This window comes from Cavia porcellus, unplaced genomic scaffold (assembly GCF_034190915.1).
Source record: "Cavia porcellus strain 051 isolate PalLab524CR breed Dunkin Hartley unplaced genomic scaffold, mCavPor4.1 scaffold_19, whole genome shotgun sequence".
Classification (NCBI taxonomy): domain Eukaryota; kingdom Metazoa; phylum Chordata; class Mammalia; order Rodentia; family Caviidae; genus Cavia; species Cavia porcellus.
In genome coordinates, this window is record NW_026947502.1 from 13,140,497 (window position 1) to 13,159,886 (window position 19,390).

A 19,390-nucleotide genomic window follows, 5' to 3' on the forward strand; every position below is an offset into this window, starting at 1 on the left:
ATGTTACTGAATTTACCTTCTGTCAGATCAGTATCAGCCTTAGTTTCTCCTAGGAGGGCAAATTCTTGCTGTGAACTACACATACCCACGGATCTATGTTGCATACTTTTTATAAGAATCTAATGCCTGATGATCTGAAGGTGGAGCTGAGGAAGTGATGCTGGTTCTGGAGAGCAGCTGCAAGTATAGATTCACATTAGCTGGCAGGTTTGACTGCACAGAGACCATAATAGATCAGTTGCTTGCAGACTTATATCAAATGCTCATCAGTAAGTGACAAGTAACAGTTAAACAGCATCTGGGACCAGGCTCCAAAGTGGTAAATGGATTTATCAATTTCATGTCAGTTGTGATTTGTGTTTGGATGTCCCCTTAAAGCCTCATGCTGTCATGGGTGTGATTGAATGTAGCATTTCTGATTAGTTTATTGTTTAGCACTGGGATTGGCAGTGTGAGTGCTGCACTTGCCCGAGGCAGGCAGCTGCCATACAAGATAAAGAAGGGAAAGTGGCTTGCTCCCCTGCTTTTGCCCTTTTTACTCTTGTCTCTTGTGGCTGCTATGAATGGTTGCCCCTTTGCCATGCCTCCCGGCCTTAGAGCCATCTTGGTATGGACTGAGATCTCCATAAACTGTAAGCTAAATAAGCCATTCCTTCCTTCATGTTGGGTATGAAGTATTTTGTCTCAGCAATGAGAGAAAAGTAACCAATACAGAATTTGGTACCAGTAGAGTGGGGTCATTGCTGTGACTGCACCTGACCATGTGGCTCAAGAATCTTTGGAAATAGCTTGTGGGAAAAACTTGGAAGGATTCAGAAATGTCACCTGAAAGAGTGGTGATAGAATGCCTTAGGATTGTTCTGTATGGGAGATTCTGGTCAGAGCACAGAAGACCAAGAAGGCTGATAGAAATCCCATCAATAAAGACTAGGCTTGGGAGGTTTCTGCTGTGAAGAAGGACTGCATTGGTTGTTGGAGTCCAGATGATGTGTTATAGCTTGTTATAGATGTGTGTTATAGCTTGGCAAAAAGTTTGTCTGCATTTTTTTATGTAGAGACTTTGCCTGAGACTGAGATTAAGAGTGGTAGACTAATTAATCTGGCAAAAGAAAGTTCAAGGCAGTTGAATGTTGAAGCAGTGGCATGGCTGTTGTTGGAGATTTTAGCCAGATTTATGTTTCAAATCAAAAGGAAAGAGCTCAGCAGGATGGTTTAAAACATGAATTTGGCCAAAAAGAAAACTCCAGTAGAGTTGTGAACTGCAAAGATAGAGCTGATATCTGGATTGCTGAGAAGGAACAAAATAATAGAAAAGATGGACTTGCTATATAGTTCAGGCTGGTCCTGAATTCACTATATAACCCAATGTGGCCTTGAAGTTATGATAGTCCTGCCTCAGACTGGGATTACAGGTATGCATCATCATGTCTATATTTGCCTTAGATCTCAGGGGAGACTTGTGCTGCATCACAGGAAGCAGCAAGTCTTTACTCTTTGCAGCCTCAAAACAGCAGAAGTGAAAGACTTTGAGGAGAAAGTGACAGAGCACCATGTTCCAGAATGGTGGCAGTGGCCACACCAGGTTCCAGAATGGAGTCAACATAAAAATTCTGTTCCTCACAGTCAGGTTCAGTGCCCAGTGATCCAGGCACTAAACCCCTACAGCCAAGAGAGGAGAAAGCTTGGCTATTTCTCTAACTGGCAGCAGACTTTGGCATCATCCATGTGGCACTGGTGTCTGGTATATACAGAATTTAAGAGTTCTGAGGTTAAAAAGGCTTCCACCTTGATTTCAAAAGACCTGGGAGTGCAGGCAGTGTGCCTCTGAGAGGGCAGTGTGTGAAGCTGTGAGGGTGAAGCAAAAGGTGCAGTGGAGAACCCAGAAGTTTGGAAAAGCTAGAAGCATGGATTGTCTAAGGAATCCTGTAAGGAGGGAGCAAAGGCAGCCCAAGAGAGAATCCCTGGGACATATAACCACCAGAAGTGACATGGAGGTGTAGTAACTCAAGCCTTTTGGAGCTCATAACCAGATTTCTTCCGATGCTGAATGTGTAATTACAGGACTTTATCTTTGCCTTGTTGGATTTTTGTCTTGCTTTGGTCCCATTCCTTTGTATCCTCCTATTTGTACCCTTGGGAATGGTAACATTTATCTGTACCACTGGAAGTTGGGAGTGTTTAACTTTCCATTTGTACAGGGGGTTACAGCTCAGAGTTTGCCTTAGATCTCAGGGGAGACTTGGGACTTGGACTTTTCAGCCATGCTGAAACTGTCAGGACTTTGACAAATCTTGGAAATAGAATAAATGTCTTTTGGCTAAAGGATGTATGTAAGTCTGGGGGGCCAGAGGTGGAATATTATGGCTTGTGTTTGGATGTCCCCTCAGAGCCTCATACAGTCATGGGGACAGCTGACTCTAGTGTTTCTGATTGATTCATTGTCTAGAGCTGGGATTGGTGGTTTGAGTGTTGCACCTACACAGGGTGCGTAGCTGGCATACAGTACAAGGGAGGAAACATGTCTTTTCCCCCTTCCTTTTGCCCTTTTCACTCTTGTCACTTGTGTCTTCCATGAATGGTTGCTCCTTAGCCATGCCATCCTGCCTTGGAGCCAGCTGAGTATGGACTGAGACCTCCACAAACTACAAGCTAAATAAACCTTTCCTTCCTTCATTTTGGGCATCAAGTATTTTGTCCCAGAAAAGACAGAAAAGTAACCAATAGTGTCCAACACTTATTTTGGTCTGCATGTGGCCCACCCATTATTTTATTTACTCTTCTGTCTGTGCCTCTCTCCCACAATGAGCCACTGTCTTAGTCACAGTTTTGATAAGCCCATAAGCTAAGCCTGGCTTTGAAAAAAGGGAACTACCTGGTGAGGAGCTAGCAGAAGACTCGGAGCAACAAAATGAAAGCTGCATTTAAAAGAAAATGATAAGAGTTCTACTTAAATTATGAATTAATTATAACAGGTGATTCGTATTCTCAAGTCCACTTTGTGTTGTATATGTGACTGGCTATCCAACAAAACCATAAGATCTTCAAAGCTGTTTTTCTGGCCTCTGTGAGTCTGTTTACCCATCTTCTCCCACTTTGTAGAGCATACTTCTCATCTTTAATAAATGTATATGCTTTCTACCTTTTATGTATATCTTGTCTAATTCTTTGCTCAGGACACCAAGAACCTACAAGGAATTTTCCCACAATCCACTATCTGGTAACATTTCTTGGTAAGCCCAGTGAGGAAATGAACCACCTTTTCAGGAAATATTTTAATACCTTTTTTCTCTTCTCTTTTCCCTTTTTTTGGTGTCTTTGGTTACTCATTGTAGGCATAAGTCAGAGAACTAAGAGGTCTGTTGCTTGAGGACTAACACATCTCTTTCACTCCCACACTTCTGTTCTTCCCAATACTTTACTAAGCTTCCTCATTCTTTGGGGAAGGATAGCTAGCTGTAACTTGGCCTCTTTTTTGAGTATCCACTTACCCCAATCTGCCTATTTTTGTATTCAGCATGATCAAAGTTGGGCTTTGGGCTTTCCCTGTAGATGGCCTTTTATGTCTGTCTTTTAGTGAGTTGCTTGCTTCAGGATTCCTGTTCCCGCAGCCTCAGGGAGGCATCCTGGTTGGGTATTCTGCCATGTTTCCCTGTTGTCCTCTTGGACACCAGGAAATCTTTGTGGATAAAAGCTGTTTTTTCCACTTTTGGGGAACAAATAGGCCTCCTCCTTTCTTCCCTTCTAAATCTTTCCTTCTAGATCTCCTCCCTTCTAACAAAAATTCAGGTCATTTCAGAATGTTTACCTGAAGGCCTGAGCAAAATAAACAGAACAGACAGTGAAGGTCAACCCAACCACTGTGAGTTTGCAGAAATAGAACTGGAATGTTTTAGTGAATAATGACAAGTCCTGCTTTTGTACTTGGAATTTCTCAAGGTCTTTTCTTAAATGCTAAAGAATAGGCTTCTATCTACTGCCTCAAATTACGAAAGTCTTTTGTTACTGGGATAAATGGGAGGGATACTGTTTTTGAAGTAGATAGACAGAGCCAGTAGAGAGCTCCACCCTGTTCTCTATGGAGTCACAATAGGTCACAAGTTATGTTTAAGTCTAAGGGAAAAATTAAGTCCTTAGTGCTGCTTGCTTTGCCAGATATATGGCAACAAATTTGAGTTTCTAGAGTGCTGCCCCAGTGCTCAGTGTGTCTTTGTCCTTCTGTGTGGATGCCCTAGAAAGGACATAATCTTTTCCCTTTTCTTTTTTTTTTTTTTTTTTTTTTTTTGTCTTTTTCGTTTTTATCGGTACCAGGGATCGAACTCACGACTGCCTGCTTGCAAGGCAGGCGCTTATGCCGCTGAGCTAAATCCCCAGCCCCCATCTTTTCCCTTTTCTCCATAGGCCCCACAAGGCACCATGAGAAATGACCCACTGACCTCACCATTAGGCTGTTTTCTTTAGAATTGGAAACAGTCTGACCCTGACAGTCTGAGAAAAGAGAAGTGTATCTCTTATTGCAATTCTGTTTGACCCCAGTATGAACTAGGAAATGGCAAAAGATGGGTACATAATTACAATACTATCCCTCAGTTAGTTCTTTCCTACAGGAGGCAAGGAAAGTGTTTTGAAATCTCTCGTGCTGCAGATTTTATGGCTTTTTAAAAGAAACTACCCCTCTGTAAGGCCACAGAGATGTGGTCCTTAGAGAAATTCCTGAAGAAGAAAATGACATTGATGGTCCCCTCCCTACACTTGCACTTGTGTCTCATGGCAACATGGAACTGCCCCACTGTTTAACGAAACAAACCACACCCTGAGGTCTCTTTAGCCTCCTACAAGGAGGAGGCCAGTAAATCAGTCCCACCCTTTCCAAGTGACTCAGAAACTCCATCTATAGACAGCTCTCCAGAAAGACCCAGTATTCTCTAGTGCCCATCTCATGTTCTTCAGACAGCTGTAAGTCCCACAGGACATACTTGAAGCAGAATTTCCTCTCTTTCAATTCAGGTCATCCTACCCTGAGAGGTCCCAGTGGGACAAGTGGCTTCTTGAGTCCAGTTGCCTTTTTCAGTGGCAGGTCTTCAACAGTGCACAGCATGTTTAGACAAATTTTCAAAATATCCTGGTGGTTTTGCAAATGTGTTACAAATTTTAACCCTCACTTTTGGTCTCTCATGGGATGAAGTCCAATTTGTCTCAGCCCCTTTAAGTACCTCAGATGAAAAAAATCCTAGAGGAGGCTGGAATATATGCAGATTCACAATAGACTCCAAGAAGAGAAGGGAATCATCCCCAAAGAGGTTACTGTCCCTCTTGTAGACCAAATTGGGACTAAAGTACTGGGGTTGAACCAGCTTGATGTTTAAAGTGATGATTGCTCTCATTATGGTAATAAAATGATGCACTAGGAAACCCATTAATTATGAAAAGAGAGGTTGCACAGGACAAAGGAACTTTCAACTGTCCTTCATACTCAATTAGAAGAAGCTTTCTTTAAATATACAAACTTAGATCCATCTTCCAAGGAGAAGCAGACACTCATGGGACAACATTTTATTAGTCAATCAGCCCTAGGTATTTGACACAAATTACAAAAGTTTCAGATGGGCCTCCAAACTCCTTTGATCCAGTTACTGGACACAGCGTTTTCTGAGTTCAGCAATCAGGAGCTGAAAGAGAGTAAGGAGAACTGAGAACAAATGCAGGCCAAAACTATGGTTGTTGCAATTAGCAGTACTTTAAGCAAACTCAAATTGCCTGAGGGAAAATCCAGGTGCTATCAAGGAAACTTCCCTTTTTAAAGGAAATGAAACTGGACACTGGGTGTATGACTGTGCTAGGCCACTGCTTTGTGTGTCAGGAGGCTGATGTGGCTGGTTCATGGCACTGGCAATTGACTGTTGCCACTCCAGACAGGGACCAGGCCAACCAAAACCCTCATCTCCCACCTTCGTGAAGAGAACTAACGGGGCATGGAGCAAATCGCAGTGCCCCCGTCGAAGGAAATCTCTATCTCCTGTGAGGAACTCCAGGTGACTCTGGCTGTCATGGAATGAAGCTGGCCCCACCTAAACTGCCTGAGGCAAAGGACCACCCAAAAGAAGGGTTTTCTTGTGAACCTCTGGAAGATCTAAAGCTTCTCTTCAAAGAGCCAGATTCTAGTACTGCTCCATGTGCAGATAAGTAGAATCATTGATGACCCCTGATCCACCACAGCTTAAAAGGGCACCCATCAACAACAGTGACTGCTGTTTATAATAGGATCCATAATGTGAGTAATCTTGCTAGCACTATGTTCTCAGGCTCTTGGTAGTTTATTTAATACCCTTCACCATGCTTCCTCTTTCCAGGAAGCTTCAGAATAAAACTCATTAGTAAACTTCTCCCAAATAAAAGCATTGAGAAATAATCTCTAATTGCTGAATCTGTCATAGTCCACCTTTTAAGGCATACCAGGAAGGCCTGTTCAAGATGCTTTGATTCTTTAAATCTTAGCTTCCTAAAATCCCTGGGTTCCTCATCTCTTGGGACCATCTGTGGTCATCCTACTTCTTTTTCATATTTGACCACTGCCTCCTCAACCTAATAGTAAAATTGATCTAGTCAAGGCTTCCAAACATCCACATGCAGATGAAGACCCAGACTATAGGCAATGACCCCTCCTGAGAATTTCACTAAGTTTTCTTCCATTGAATGGACAGCTCTATAATTCCTGACATATAGGCATGGGTTCTTACCAGCCTGATCATCAAGCCCCAACATCCCAACGTAGTCAGAGAGAACATAATACCCAGTAGATGGGATCTGTAATTCCTTTCAGCAGGAAGAGAAGAAAGACTTTCACCTTCTCAGCATGCCATAAAGAATTATGCGAGACTATTTGTCTCAGGGGGAAATGAGGTAGAACATTAGCATTGGGGCAAACCAGTTAAACAGTTGGATGGAATGAGTCAAAGGCATGGAGAGCCAGAGGACATGTGAGAGCACAGGCTCTAGGATACTCTGCAGATCCTGTACAGGGGACCAGTCAGAAAAGTGCTATTTTCAAGTCTTCATTTACATCTGGTAAGAAGCCAAAGGTTTTGATAGGGCATTTTAAATTTAGTGCCAGGCCCTGTAAGATTTTGACAGGACAACTGTCCCTTATTTGCATGAAGGAGAAGCCAATCCAACGAGCTTTGGATACAAAAGACCTCTTTTCCTTATCCTTGTGACTGCTGTGAGTCTGTAGAATGTACTTCTTTTTTGCCTTCAATAAATGTACACTCTTACTAACAAAAAGAAAAGAGAAAAGTGCTTTACCACATGGAGACCAAGCATCCCTGCATGGAAAGACAAACCTTTGGAATTTTCTAAAAGAAAAAAAAGTGAACATGAAGGACAGAAGCAATTACTGATAGCCACCACTTGATCAAATGTGTCTGTACTAAGAGCATTATTCTTAGTGGCTATCTGTACATCTAAAGATAAGATTTTTACTATTGGTGAGGAGTTGATTCTTCCTGCTACTAAGGATATTTGTTGTGAAGTTTAGAAGACTGCAATTCAAAATGTTATATGATTCCTCTTTTTGGCTAGTACCATAACTAGAAAAATTAATGAAATAGCAGAGGCTATGAGACACATTTGTTAGAGAGGATTTATGGTGTACAATCTAGATTGATGAGTCTACTTATATTGACAAAAATAACACAATGCTTGTTTCTACATGTTATATTTTTCAGGAGGATGTGCACAAGGATATGTTATGTGAACTTTTGTTGTTTACTGATATCACAACTGCAGAACTATTTAAATCTTTGAATAATTAAATATCAGGAAAATTTAATCATTTTGTGTCAGCATATGCCTAGTCAGAGTGGCTGCCATGATGGGATGGGTTTTTGGTTTCACTAGCTGGGTCAGAAAGGTCACTTCTGAATGTGCATCTGTGCACTGTGTCATGCATAGAGAATTACTGACTGAGAAACACATCTCCTGAATTTAACAGCATTCTGCCGGATGGGATTAAAATTACCAAGCCCAGTGAAGTTGCATGTCTTAGCCTCATATCTGTTTACATAGTTCTATAAGGAGACAGACCCAGAAAACACACATTTTTTCCTATAAGGAGAAGCGAGTTGCTTTCTAAAGGTAGATCACTGGCCAGAGCTGTTTTTGGTACCGGGGATTGAACTCATGACCTCATTTTTGCTAGTAGGCACTGTGCCGCTGAGCTGTATCCCCAGCCTAACCCTGGTTAGAGTTTTTGATTTGTGAAGCCACACCCAGAGATTTCTTTAAGAAAAATAGTCATCACTGGCAGCACATTTCAGTGATACAGCCTAGCTTGTCAAATTTGTTTAATCATGTGACATATGCTAGCTGCTCAACAAAGTCACACTGTTACTTCAAGGAAGAATGACAACTGTGTTCAAGTTGGTAGATAAAATGGGTGCATTTAAAACCAAACTGGAATTATGGAAGCAACAAATGATCAATGGGATTTTTGACATGTTTCAAATCTTAGCAGAGATTTGGAGAGAGACCGAGTCAGGGCCTTCTTCCCTGTTGGAACATGATCACATATCTTGGCTTTCCAAACAGTCTGACATTACTCCTCAGTCACAAAAGTCTCCCAGACCAGGAAGGGATGGATCTGCCATCCATTTGTAAAGGAGTGACACCTCCCCTTCCCACTAAATAAGTGTGAACACAGAGGTCCTATTCCTTAGCAGACATAACAGGTCACTTCAATTTGGCTTGAATATTTTGGTTTCCCTCAGTATATGAGTCACACTGAAGTTATTTACCACAATGGAATGAGTAGTCTTTTTGACAAAAGTCAGGGAAAAGGGCCTTTTTTTCCCTTCTTTTCTCTAGTTTGCCTCACATTTTTACCTGTACACTGAGCCTTATTATTCACTGAGCAAGCATTTTGCTATGTTTTAGACCTGGTCTAGTCTCTAGAATAAATTTGCATTTGAGGAGAGCTTTCATTTTTCTCTACTAAATGTTTGAACCTAGCAGAATGTGGTGGCACCTGTAATCCTAGACACTGAGGCAGGAAGATTACAAGTTCAAGTCCTGCCTGGACAACTTAGCAAGACTCTTTCTCAAATTGAAAACAGAGATACACAAACAAACAAATGGAGTGAAGATTTATCTTAGGCCTGGAATCAGTCCCTAGTATAGAAATTTCAATTTATTTTTTTTCAGAGTGGTACATATTTTCACTCTATTTCATGTTACTTACAAATTTTCCTGGGTTATCAGTTGTTTTAGCTATCAAATTTTATTACACGGTCAAGTTTGACAGTTTTGAGTTGATGGTGGTAATTGCTGCTTAATTATTCCTTTGCTGAATCACTGATGATATAGTGCTAGTGGTCTTCTTAATATAAAGCAAATAAAATTACACTCAAAGTCTTTTTAAATGACTTGTGTAATTATAGGTACCATTACTGGTAGGAAGCAGGGTATAATTTGGTTTCACTGTCATAAAGTATTAAGGTGAGAAAGTTTGTGAACTATATCTATTGCTTGGAGAGAGTTACTTTTTAATAGTCTGTGTGGGCCTATGTTAAATGATACAGAGATTTAAAAATGAGGAGTATTATATTTTAAATTCAAAAATGTTCATTAAGGTGTTATTTACCATGCAAAATGTTGGGTATGATTTGATAATACAAAAAAAGAGAATTGAGTAAATTAGACGTTAGTTTTAGTTTAGAATTAGTAACAATATTTAGTTTAGAATTGTAATAATATTTTAATTTACTTATAATTTATTACTAACTGAAATAGGTTATGGCAGCATATAACTCAATATTCTTTTAAAAAATTATAAATAAACATTTATCTGAAAAAATTGTTTTAATGCTAAAAGCAAACCAGGCAGGGTGGTACACTCCTGTAATTTCAACATCCTGAGAGGCTGAGGCAGGAGGATTGCAGTTCTAGCCCAGCCTAGGCAACTGAGCAATTTAATGAGACTCTGTTTCAAAATAAAAAAATAAAACTAATAGTGCTGGGAATGTAGCTCAGGGAGAAGGTCCTGAATTAAATGCCTAGGATTGCCATAAATAAATAAATAAGCTATTTACATGTAAGTAAAATGTTAAATAAATAATATTGCCAATATATACTTTATTTTTATATATATTATTTTATTTGCCATGCTGGGTATTGGATCCAGGACCTTCAGATCGAGCTACTCTTGGAGCAGTTAAAGCTGAATACATGTACAGGGCTGTGGCATGGCCAGGCATGTTGAACTGAGAAAGTGGGGACGGCTCAGGAGGCAAGATTGGCCACAGCTGAGGCCACCTGGAGACTTTCTGTATCGTTTTCCTTAATTAGCATCATTTGTTGCACTGAGGGGTCCTTGAACTCCTCCTAAGAGCCTGCTCAGGTTTCCTGCATTTTCCATTCAATTCCTTGCTTGTTCAGATTAAATATGGGCTGCCCAGGGTCAGTTGGCTGGCTGGCCAGCAGAGTTATGAGTGAGGGTTTTAGTCTTCCTGGAGCCCTAAAGATCATGTCAGTTGTCTCATTCCTTTGGGCATTTGCTGTACACTTGTTTGGGGGATTGGAGATCTAGGCACAGACATTTTTTGAGACAAGTTCACATACGTATTTATCAATATGGAGGAACATATTAAATTATTAGTAAATATAGTTATTTCTAAATTGTGGGTGATTTGTAATGTAGTATAGTGATTAGTCTCACAGACTCTACAGCTAGACTGCATTTATACAAATCCTGAGCATTCTCTAAAATAGGACTGATAAAAATTGTACCTGCCTCAGGAATTGTTTTGAATAATAAGATAGAAAAAAGTGCTTAGAGCTAGATGTGGTGACAAAGAAAGCATTAGCAATTCAAGTATCTGCAACCCCAGCACTTGGAAGGCAGAGACAGGGAGATTGCCTAGCCCAGCTAGGGCTACATAGTGAGTTCAAGGCCAGCCTGAATGGCAGAGCAAGACCCTGTCTGAAAAAATGCTTACAGTAATGTTTGGTGCATAGTAAATACTGTATGTCATCCTAATTTTCTGTATTATCTATGTTCTTAACAATAGGGCAACTGTTGTATATTTACTATGTCCCAGGCTCTATGCACCACAAAAACAAAACAAAGAACTTTTTATTATGTCATGTTTTCGGTATGCAAAGTGTATCTGCAAACATTGTCTCAGTCTTACTTCACACCAACCATTTGTGGTGGATCAGATGTGATTAACCTCGCTAGACAGGTGAATCAGCCAGACCACAGAGAGGTTAAGACGGAAACCCAAGCTGGAAAGTAGCTTCGATGGGCCTGAACTTAGTTTCTTATTTACTCCCCACCCTGTTGTCTTTTAAATATATGATTTGAACTGAATACTTAGAGAACTAAATATTCTCTAAGGTCCTTTCCTTTTTCATTAATTTTGTGATAGGTACTGATTGAATTAAATGATGGTCAGTTTTTTGTTTTTTTGGTACCAGGGATCAAACTCACAATCTCGTGTTTGCCAAGCAGGCACTTATGCCGCTAAGCTAAATCCTCGGCCTATGATGGTTAGTTTTTAACCTATTATCCTGATGCTGTGGGCAGTACTTTCAGATAAGCATTGGAAAGTCTTATTATAATCAGCAGAACAAATTAAAAACTACTTATTGTGTAATAAGGAATAGTGATGTTAACGACTAGATATTAAAATACACACGTTTACATGCATACATATAGTCACCCACATATATACATATATATCTGCTTTTTCTTTTTTGAGGGATTTCCAAGTCTATTAGGGCAGATAAATAAACAGAAAATACAGCTGAGCATTGTGGCACATACCTATAATCCCAGCATTTAGAGACTGATGAAGGAGGATCACAGGTTTGAGGTCAGCCTTGGCTCCATAGCAAGCTCACAGGGATTATATTCTGAGGCACTGTATCAAGTAAATGAAAACAAACCAAAAAAGAAAAAAAAATCACAAACACAATACTGTGCTAAAATGTAGGAAAGACTGATTGCAGAATATTTCTATATTTACCACAAAAATAAGCTCCCAATAAGTGGCTATATCATCATGTGCTAATGGTATTAATTACTCTGCTAATATTAATTATCATAGGCTAATGGTAATTATTAGAAGGAATCACCATAAAAACTTAACTGTATTTTATAATTATGTTGAAAAACAAACATGGTCAAGACTCCATGAAGTTTAATGTCTACATTGCCTTGCATGAAGAAAGCATTTAGCAAGTTATGTGAGTAACCTTACATTTCTGTGCCTAGCAATAAATGTTTTTAAAAAATATTTAAAAAGTGAGAGGAGGAACAAATCACCATGGTTTATTCTTAGCTTATATTTTGCTTTATTTGTTGTGGTAGGGTCAGAAAAATGAACAGAAAAATTCTCCATTTGTATCAGAGAAAAAGCAGGCAGTCTTAAATTTGGGGTTCTCCTGCTCTGTGGGTGCTGTGACAACAGCCTTATTTTTCCAAATGAAACGAGAAGGCTACATCCAGGTTTCTGAAGCCTGGGGAAGGAAAGGCATTGTAGACTTCTGTGTACAGTGGCCCAAATCTAGTCTGCTTCTTGTACCAAGCACTTCGAATACCGTAGACCATTGGCTGCAGGGTAGTTGTGTGGATTCTGTACTCTTGGGAAGACTTAGAACAGAGTGGATGGGGAATGTAGAGCAGCTGGTGCCAACAGAGGGGGAGAGACACTCTCAACCACGATGCGGAGTACAAAGGACAGAGGCCCTAACAGGGACGGCGAGGGGCTGCTGCACAGAACCCTCACTTCTGACTTTCCAGCTCCATCAACACTACGTTCTGAGAGCAGAAACCACAAAAGTGGTAGCTGCTTGGCTTCTTAGTGCCTATAGGACGAGAAGTGGATTTAGAAAACCGAAAACATGACCTTGTTCAAACCTCGAGTAATGAGTCACAATTTCTCCTCATTAAAGTAGCTCCCACACAGACTTCCATCTACTGGTCATATTGTGAGTATTTTTAAACCCCAATTCATCTGTTGAAGCAAACTGATCTAGGAGAAACTGCCCCACCCTCCTGCCCTAGTAGAAACACCTGCTTGTGGGTGGCGTTGACCTCCTCATGTCCTTCTTTTCTTTCAGTCTTGAAGGGACCCTGTACACTGGCAAGTCTCCAAGAGAGGCAGGCACCCCTCAAAGTCATGGGTGGATGCCGACCTCATGATTGTATTCCTAGTGGTGGTCATGTTTTACCAGGCACTTTATATTTTTCTATTAATGGCTATTCAAATTTTGGACTGTTACCAGTGCTGCTACTGCTGGGACACTGAGAGTCTTGGCATAAGAATATCGTGCCACCCTTGCCACCACCCCTATTCACTTACCACACCTTTTATTCCTCATAAAACCTCAAAGGGCTGCAAGGAGGAAACAAGTTGCCACCTGCTGTGCTGCCCTCCACTCGTGTGACTGGTTTTTCTGGCTGCAACCAAATCCCTCCTCCCCGCTGCCTCTGAGGCTCTGGTGACCCGTGGAGACCTATGTAGTTAGCCTCCTAGGACAGGAGCTCAAGTTTGGCAGGCAAACAGTAAAATAGGTCTTTTCAAGTGATTCTGAGAACCTGAAAAGTGACTTTGTTGTAAAATCTGTGATTTTCCTTTCTCCTTTCCGATGAGTTGGATATTTGAACTATACTTAGTATTCAGAACTCAAAGTACTCTCTGTTCTCCCTGCTTGTGAATGCATTACAAAGTGAACCCTTTCTCCCAGTAAGAGGCAGGGGTTTTTGAAGAACCCTGCTGCTGTCCTTCAGAAGGTAATCATATTTGACACACTTGAACTGACCATCATTACCCCAGGTTCTAAATTCATTTCTGAGCAAAGAAAGGGGGAAACTATTCTTTTACTCTTAAAAAAATGCACCGAATATTTTAATTCCAGCCTTCTCCAGATATAAATTGTTTGCCACAAAAAATGAGGCAGAAAACATCTAATATAACACCTACTGTTTGCTAGGGACTAGGTACACATACACTCAATCTTCCAGCAGACAAATTTAGACCAATTGTCATTGATACCCAACTGTTTGTCATTAATTCACGTTTCCAGAAGAGTCATGCCAGAAATGCAAGTCTTATTGAATTGCCCATTGTTACCTATTCTGTTGTCTTAAGCATGTGATGAGCTCAGCCCTGCTCTGAGGGGTGGGGAAATGGATTCCATCTGTGTACACATGAGGGCTAGCAAGACTCCATCTTTTCAGATCAGCTACCATAGTAGACCTGAATAAAAGAGAAATAAGGCCCGGCTCAAAGGAGAAATGCTAAATGAATGTTTTGAGTCACTTTGCATTGCCATGCAGTGTATGACCAAGGTAGAGGTTTTAAAATTCCACTATAAGTGGAAGTAGTTTCCATTGGTTACTATGATTTACAAAATCAATAAGGTAGGCTTAACCAGGTTGGGAGGGTGTGGTTGCAAATATCAGAATATAGATAATATTTATTCTACATACATAGCATTGACTGTGAGGAGCTCAGTTCTTCAGAGACACAGAGTCATTTACTAGAACGGCTGAAATTGAACTGAGGCTGGAAGTGTGTGACAAAGTTTTGAAATGTTCTGGGTGAAAGAACACACAGGTTTCAAATATGAGTACGCCCGTAATTCCAGGACTCTAGAGACTGAGGCAAGAGGATCACAAGTTCTAGCCCAGCGTGGGAAATTTAGTGAGACCTTGTATCAAAATAAAAAACAAGGCATGGTGTGTAGCTAAGTGTAAAGGCCCTGGGTTCGATTTATTTATAAATGTGTTTCCCACTGAAAGTCAAAAGGGTGAGTCCTCCAAGTGGCCCATGTTGATTTGCACCTGAGGTGTGTCTCACATAAACCACCACTGAGAAGCAAGCTCTGGGCCAGGCAGGCCATGATTTATTTATCTAACATGGTTAATGATTTTCCAGACCACACGAGGTAAATGTGCTACTTACTGGTATCTATTGTTATTTCCTTATCTTTTAAAGTGTTCAGTCTTTGACTGTGAGTGTGATAAACTAGGCATTATGTCTTGATAAGGTTTATTTCCTAGAATGGCCTTGGCCTTTTTGTTTCCTGGTAATGGGCCCAGAAAAAGCCAAAAAAATATAGGTGGAAAAAAAATTCCTAAATTTAAAATACTGTAACCAGGAGAGCAGTAGCAATGATATAAGACTGGGATATAGAAGATTGTGTTTAATCTCGCTCAGCCAATCACCAGTGATTCTGAGGTGGTTCCCTCTCTTTATCCTATGATCATCATATCTGTCTGGTAATTACCTCTTAAATGTAATCACTGCACTACCTCTCTTCTGCCAGTGTCCAGGTCTTTGTCAACTATCATTCATGTTAAAGCAACATCTTTGTAGAGTCCATGTTGCTTCTGTGGCTCTCTAGCGTCCTGAGTTGGGCAAAGTTTTTCATGATTTGAACCTACCCATCTGTCCAAGTGTTGTTCTTGCTATTGCTCTGAGTCTCTGGAAGAGATTAGTCTGATGAGAGACAGAGAAAGGGGTAGAGCTTTTTTTCCCCCTAGTCATAAGCTTTGTAATATTCATGTGTCAAGGTGTTAAACCTATCTTTCTACCTTTTGACTCTAGGCTGGCTTTGTGACTTTCTTTGGCTCATTAAATACACTATAAGTGGCATTGTGTCAATTCTGAGCCTAGGCCTCAAGAAGCCTGGAGTACTGATGGCTCATTTTTGGTACCCTGCCATGTGTGGCAGGGTCAGGCTAGCTTGCTGGAGCATGGGAGCAAATTTGGAAGAGGGGACAGATGTCACAGCCAAGGCTGCCCTAGACTCATGTGTAGCTAGCTAAACATGTACAACAGAGCTGACAGTCCACACTGCTGACTGCCAGTACATAAATGCGTCTGAGAGGAGAATTACCCATCTGACCCCTTAACTCATGCACAATAAAAATGCTGTTGTTAGTTTAAGGTTTGGAGTTTGGAGACAGGTTGTTACATAGCAGTAGCTATGATACACTGTAAATTCCATCTCTTTACACTGTGAACTCTTCTAAGGCTACCATTTCTGTTTTCTGTACATACCATTCTTGTTTATATATTTTGGCTGTTATACAAATTGGTTCTTCTGCCTGGGATGCGTTTTTATTTTCATTTTTTGTGGTACTAGGGATCAAAACCAGGACTTCATGCTGTACAAGTGAACTGTATCCTCAGCCTTTTAAATTTTTTATTTTGAAATAGAGTCTCACTAAGTTGCCCAGGCATACGTCCTTGTGATCCTCCTACTTCAACCTCCCAAATAATTGGGATTATAGACAATCATCACTGCATCCAAGTTCTGAGATGCTCTCCAGGTTTCATCCTTTGCTTGAATAAAGTCTATCATTGTTTTAAGATTAACTGTAGATGTATGGTTCTTTCCCCATGTTAGAGTTTGAGTTTTGTCTAACTCTTGTATGATTGGGTTAGTTGTCACTACTGATAGCAACTCTCCTCTCCTTGACCTAACTCTGTTCAGGCTCCTCTATACCATTCCTTCTTTGTCAGATCTGCATCACCTAGATTTAGCAAGAATCCTAAAAACTTGGATTATGAGGAACTTCTTACCTTTGATATCTGTTACCTTGGTCTTCCTTTAGCAAGAATCTAGGGCATTTGGCAAGTATTACTCTACACTGTTAGGACTGTAATTTCCTAGCTACTGTCACATCTGTCTTGCTTCTTGTTTATAAATCTTCATTTTTCATTATATTTGGAGTTATGCCCAATCTTTCTTCTCTACAGGAAGTCCTCATTATAGTTTGGGATTTTTTTGGCAGTACTAGGGATTGAACTCAGGCCTTCACACTGAGTTCCCTCCCTAGAATCCCTTCTATTTTCTATTTTGAGGCAGAGTCTTGCTAAATTACTCTTGTCTCAGCCCACCAGAATGCCACAATTACAGATATGTACTACTACACTGTTTACAATGGACTTTTGAGGACAGTGTTTTAAATTCATTTTTAGTATCAAAATAAATTTTTTTCTTTTCTTCTTCCTTCCCTCTTTCCTTCCATTTTTCTCTCCTTCCCTCTCTTCCTTCCTTTCCTTCTTTTATGGTACTTGAGATTTTACCCAGGGCCTACATATTGAGCTACATCCCAAGCCCCCACCCCTTTTATTGGGAAATGGATTTTGCTAAGTTTCTGTGTTATTCAGATTGGGGTTACACTTGTGATCCTCTTATCTCAGCCTCAGATTGCTGCGATTACTAGCATGAGATATCATATCCAGCTACATTTTTCTGCTTGAGCACAGTTACATTTCTCAGAATGTTCTGCCCTTTTCTTAGAATTTGCTACACTCTGTCGCAATTAAGTGTCCACTCAACTGACTTCCCACAGTTCTTTAAGTTCCTGAATGCAGGCCTGAATCTGACTTGAAGTAACTTGACTGAGTTCAGCATAACATCTAGAATATAGCAGGAACACAATGTACTTTTTCTCAGTGAATGAATGAAGTTATTCTATACTTCTTAGGTTTCAGTTTTGTCTTGTGCAAAATAAAAGAGATTGTTTTGTTTGGTGTGCCATCTCTAATCAGTGTGTCCTGAATGATAGAACTGTGGGGGACTGGCGGCGGCTGAAAAGATAAGTATGAAACATAAATGACCTTTATTTTGAGAATTCGGGGAGAGACACCCCCGATCCCCTGGCATCTGCCCCTGGGGTCAGCGATCTCTCCGTGGAATACGTGGAGTGGAGGCATATAAGTAGCCTAGGTTTGGGGTGGAACCTAAGAGGCATTAGTGATGCACAGGTAGCTCATTGGCACTCGTTTGGTGCCAGAGGTAAATTCCTAGGGTGGGGGAGATGGAGATCTGGGCCAAAACTCTTTCACTGAATGTCTGTAGTTCTATACTAAGAAGGGTTCTGCCACTGTGACTGGAACAATGGAGAAGAAATATCATGATTAATTAGCCGTGTCTACTGTGGTCAGGAAATAGGGAGTGACAGCAAATCTGCCAAACATGTGCCAATCTAGGAAAAGATGATTTCTCTGACTTTTGTGAATATCAGTCATCTCAGCATAGCCATGTCTGCACTGCATATTGTGCCAAAGTTGAAAAATAACCAATGTGAAACTAAGTAGACGCCAGAGTTAACGGTATTTACTGCAACAGAGACCAGGTGCTCGATAAACCTTTTTCTTTGCTGCTTAGGCACAGTAGAACCATGTTTTTTTGGTTTTGTTTTGTTTTGCTTAGCTCCTTTGCATTGAGTTTGAGCCACAGACCAGCTTCCACTTATGTAATGTAAGTTGAAGTGATGTGAGTCGCTGTTGCTTAGGTGCAAGATAGTCTTGATGTCACTGCTTTCTCCCTTATTTATTAGCTCCATGCATAGAATCCACTGGAAGGATCTGGGTGCCTGAGTGACTGCATCCCACACTGGACTTAAGAGCAATGGGGGTTAACCCTTTTCTCTTAAGCCTCCAAGATTTTAGGGCGATCCTAAACTATCTTCTTACCTTATTTTTCTTTTTATATATAGGTGTGGCAGCTTTGGAGAGCTATATGCCAAATGTCAATTCTATCCTTGGGAATCAATAAAAATTATATTTAATATTTCAAGGGCTTCAGCCAACCAAAAGTAATGACGTTATAAACAGAGTGACTTTGGAAGCCTGTGTTATTGGGTATGCATTTGTTCTTGCTCTTTCCGTGAGCTCTTTTCCTGCGGAAGGTTACCATGGCAGGAGCACAATAAAAGCTCCATGTGGAACTCCCCTCACCACTTTCAGTTCCTAAAAAGGGACTGAAAACATTTATGACTTTTTAAGCCCAAGGAGTTTAGAATTTCTTCCCTCAAACTTCTTGCCTTTCACAATTTGACTGCAAAACGTTTGCAAGCTCCTGACAGAAACAGAGAATGTAGACTTAAAATATTGACGTGTCTCTGTCTGCAGCAGCGTGGGGCCATGAATATGCATATCCAGCTAGACAGCTGCTGTCTCTGGTTCAGCGAGGCAGGTCCCCAGCTGTATGAAGAGGAAGTGGGAGAAACTGACCTTTCTGTAACTCTGCCCTATCGCCTTGAGCATCTTACCTCCTTATTTTCTGGCTGTTGAGCCCTCATTCTCCACCCCCTGCCCCATAATTACCGTTCCCAGAGCTGCTTGCTTCTGATGTGTAATAAGTTTCCTCCCTCTGCTCGCATCAAAACTTCCCCATCCCATGACCTAATTTTCTCACTTGACTCTCTTTTCAGTGCAGTAATCTGATGAATTTTGATAACTCTTGGCTTATTGGGTCCCTAGGAAGGGAAATGGTTTTCCTTCATTGCCTATGTAATAAATGAGCATCTGTATAGTGTCCCAAGAAAGTACGGTATTGCTAAACTGGAGGTTTCCCCTGGGTGCATAGGCAG

The 19,390-nt window shown here is 40.7% G+C and overlaps 1 long non-coding RNA gene across 2 annotated transcripts; it reads right to left on the reverse strand.

Moving 5' to 3' along the window:
- Positions 1 to 5,523: 5,523 nt before the first annotated feature.
- Positions 5,524 to 13,430, reverse strand: LOC134471706 (uncharacterized). Of its 2 annotated transcripts, none has more exons than XR_010041291.1 (3): positions 13,359 to 13,430; positions 11,819 to 11,915; positions 5,524 to 5,666 (listed from the first exon to the last, which is right to left on the reverse strand). It is a non-coding gene; the product is annotated as an uncharacterized LOC134471706 (long non-coding RNA). The 2 variants fall into 2 exon arrangements; XR_010041292.1 differs by lacking the exon at positions 13,359 to 13,430 and adding an exon at positions 13,070 to 13,293.
- Positions 13,431 to 19,390: the final 5,960 nt, after the last annotated feature.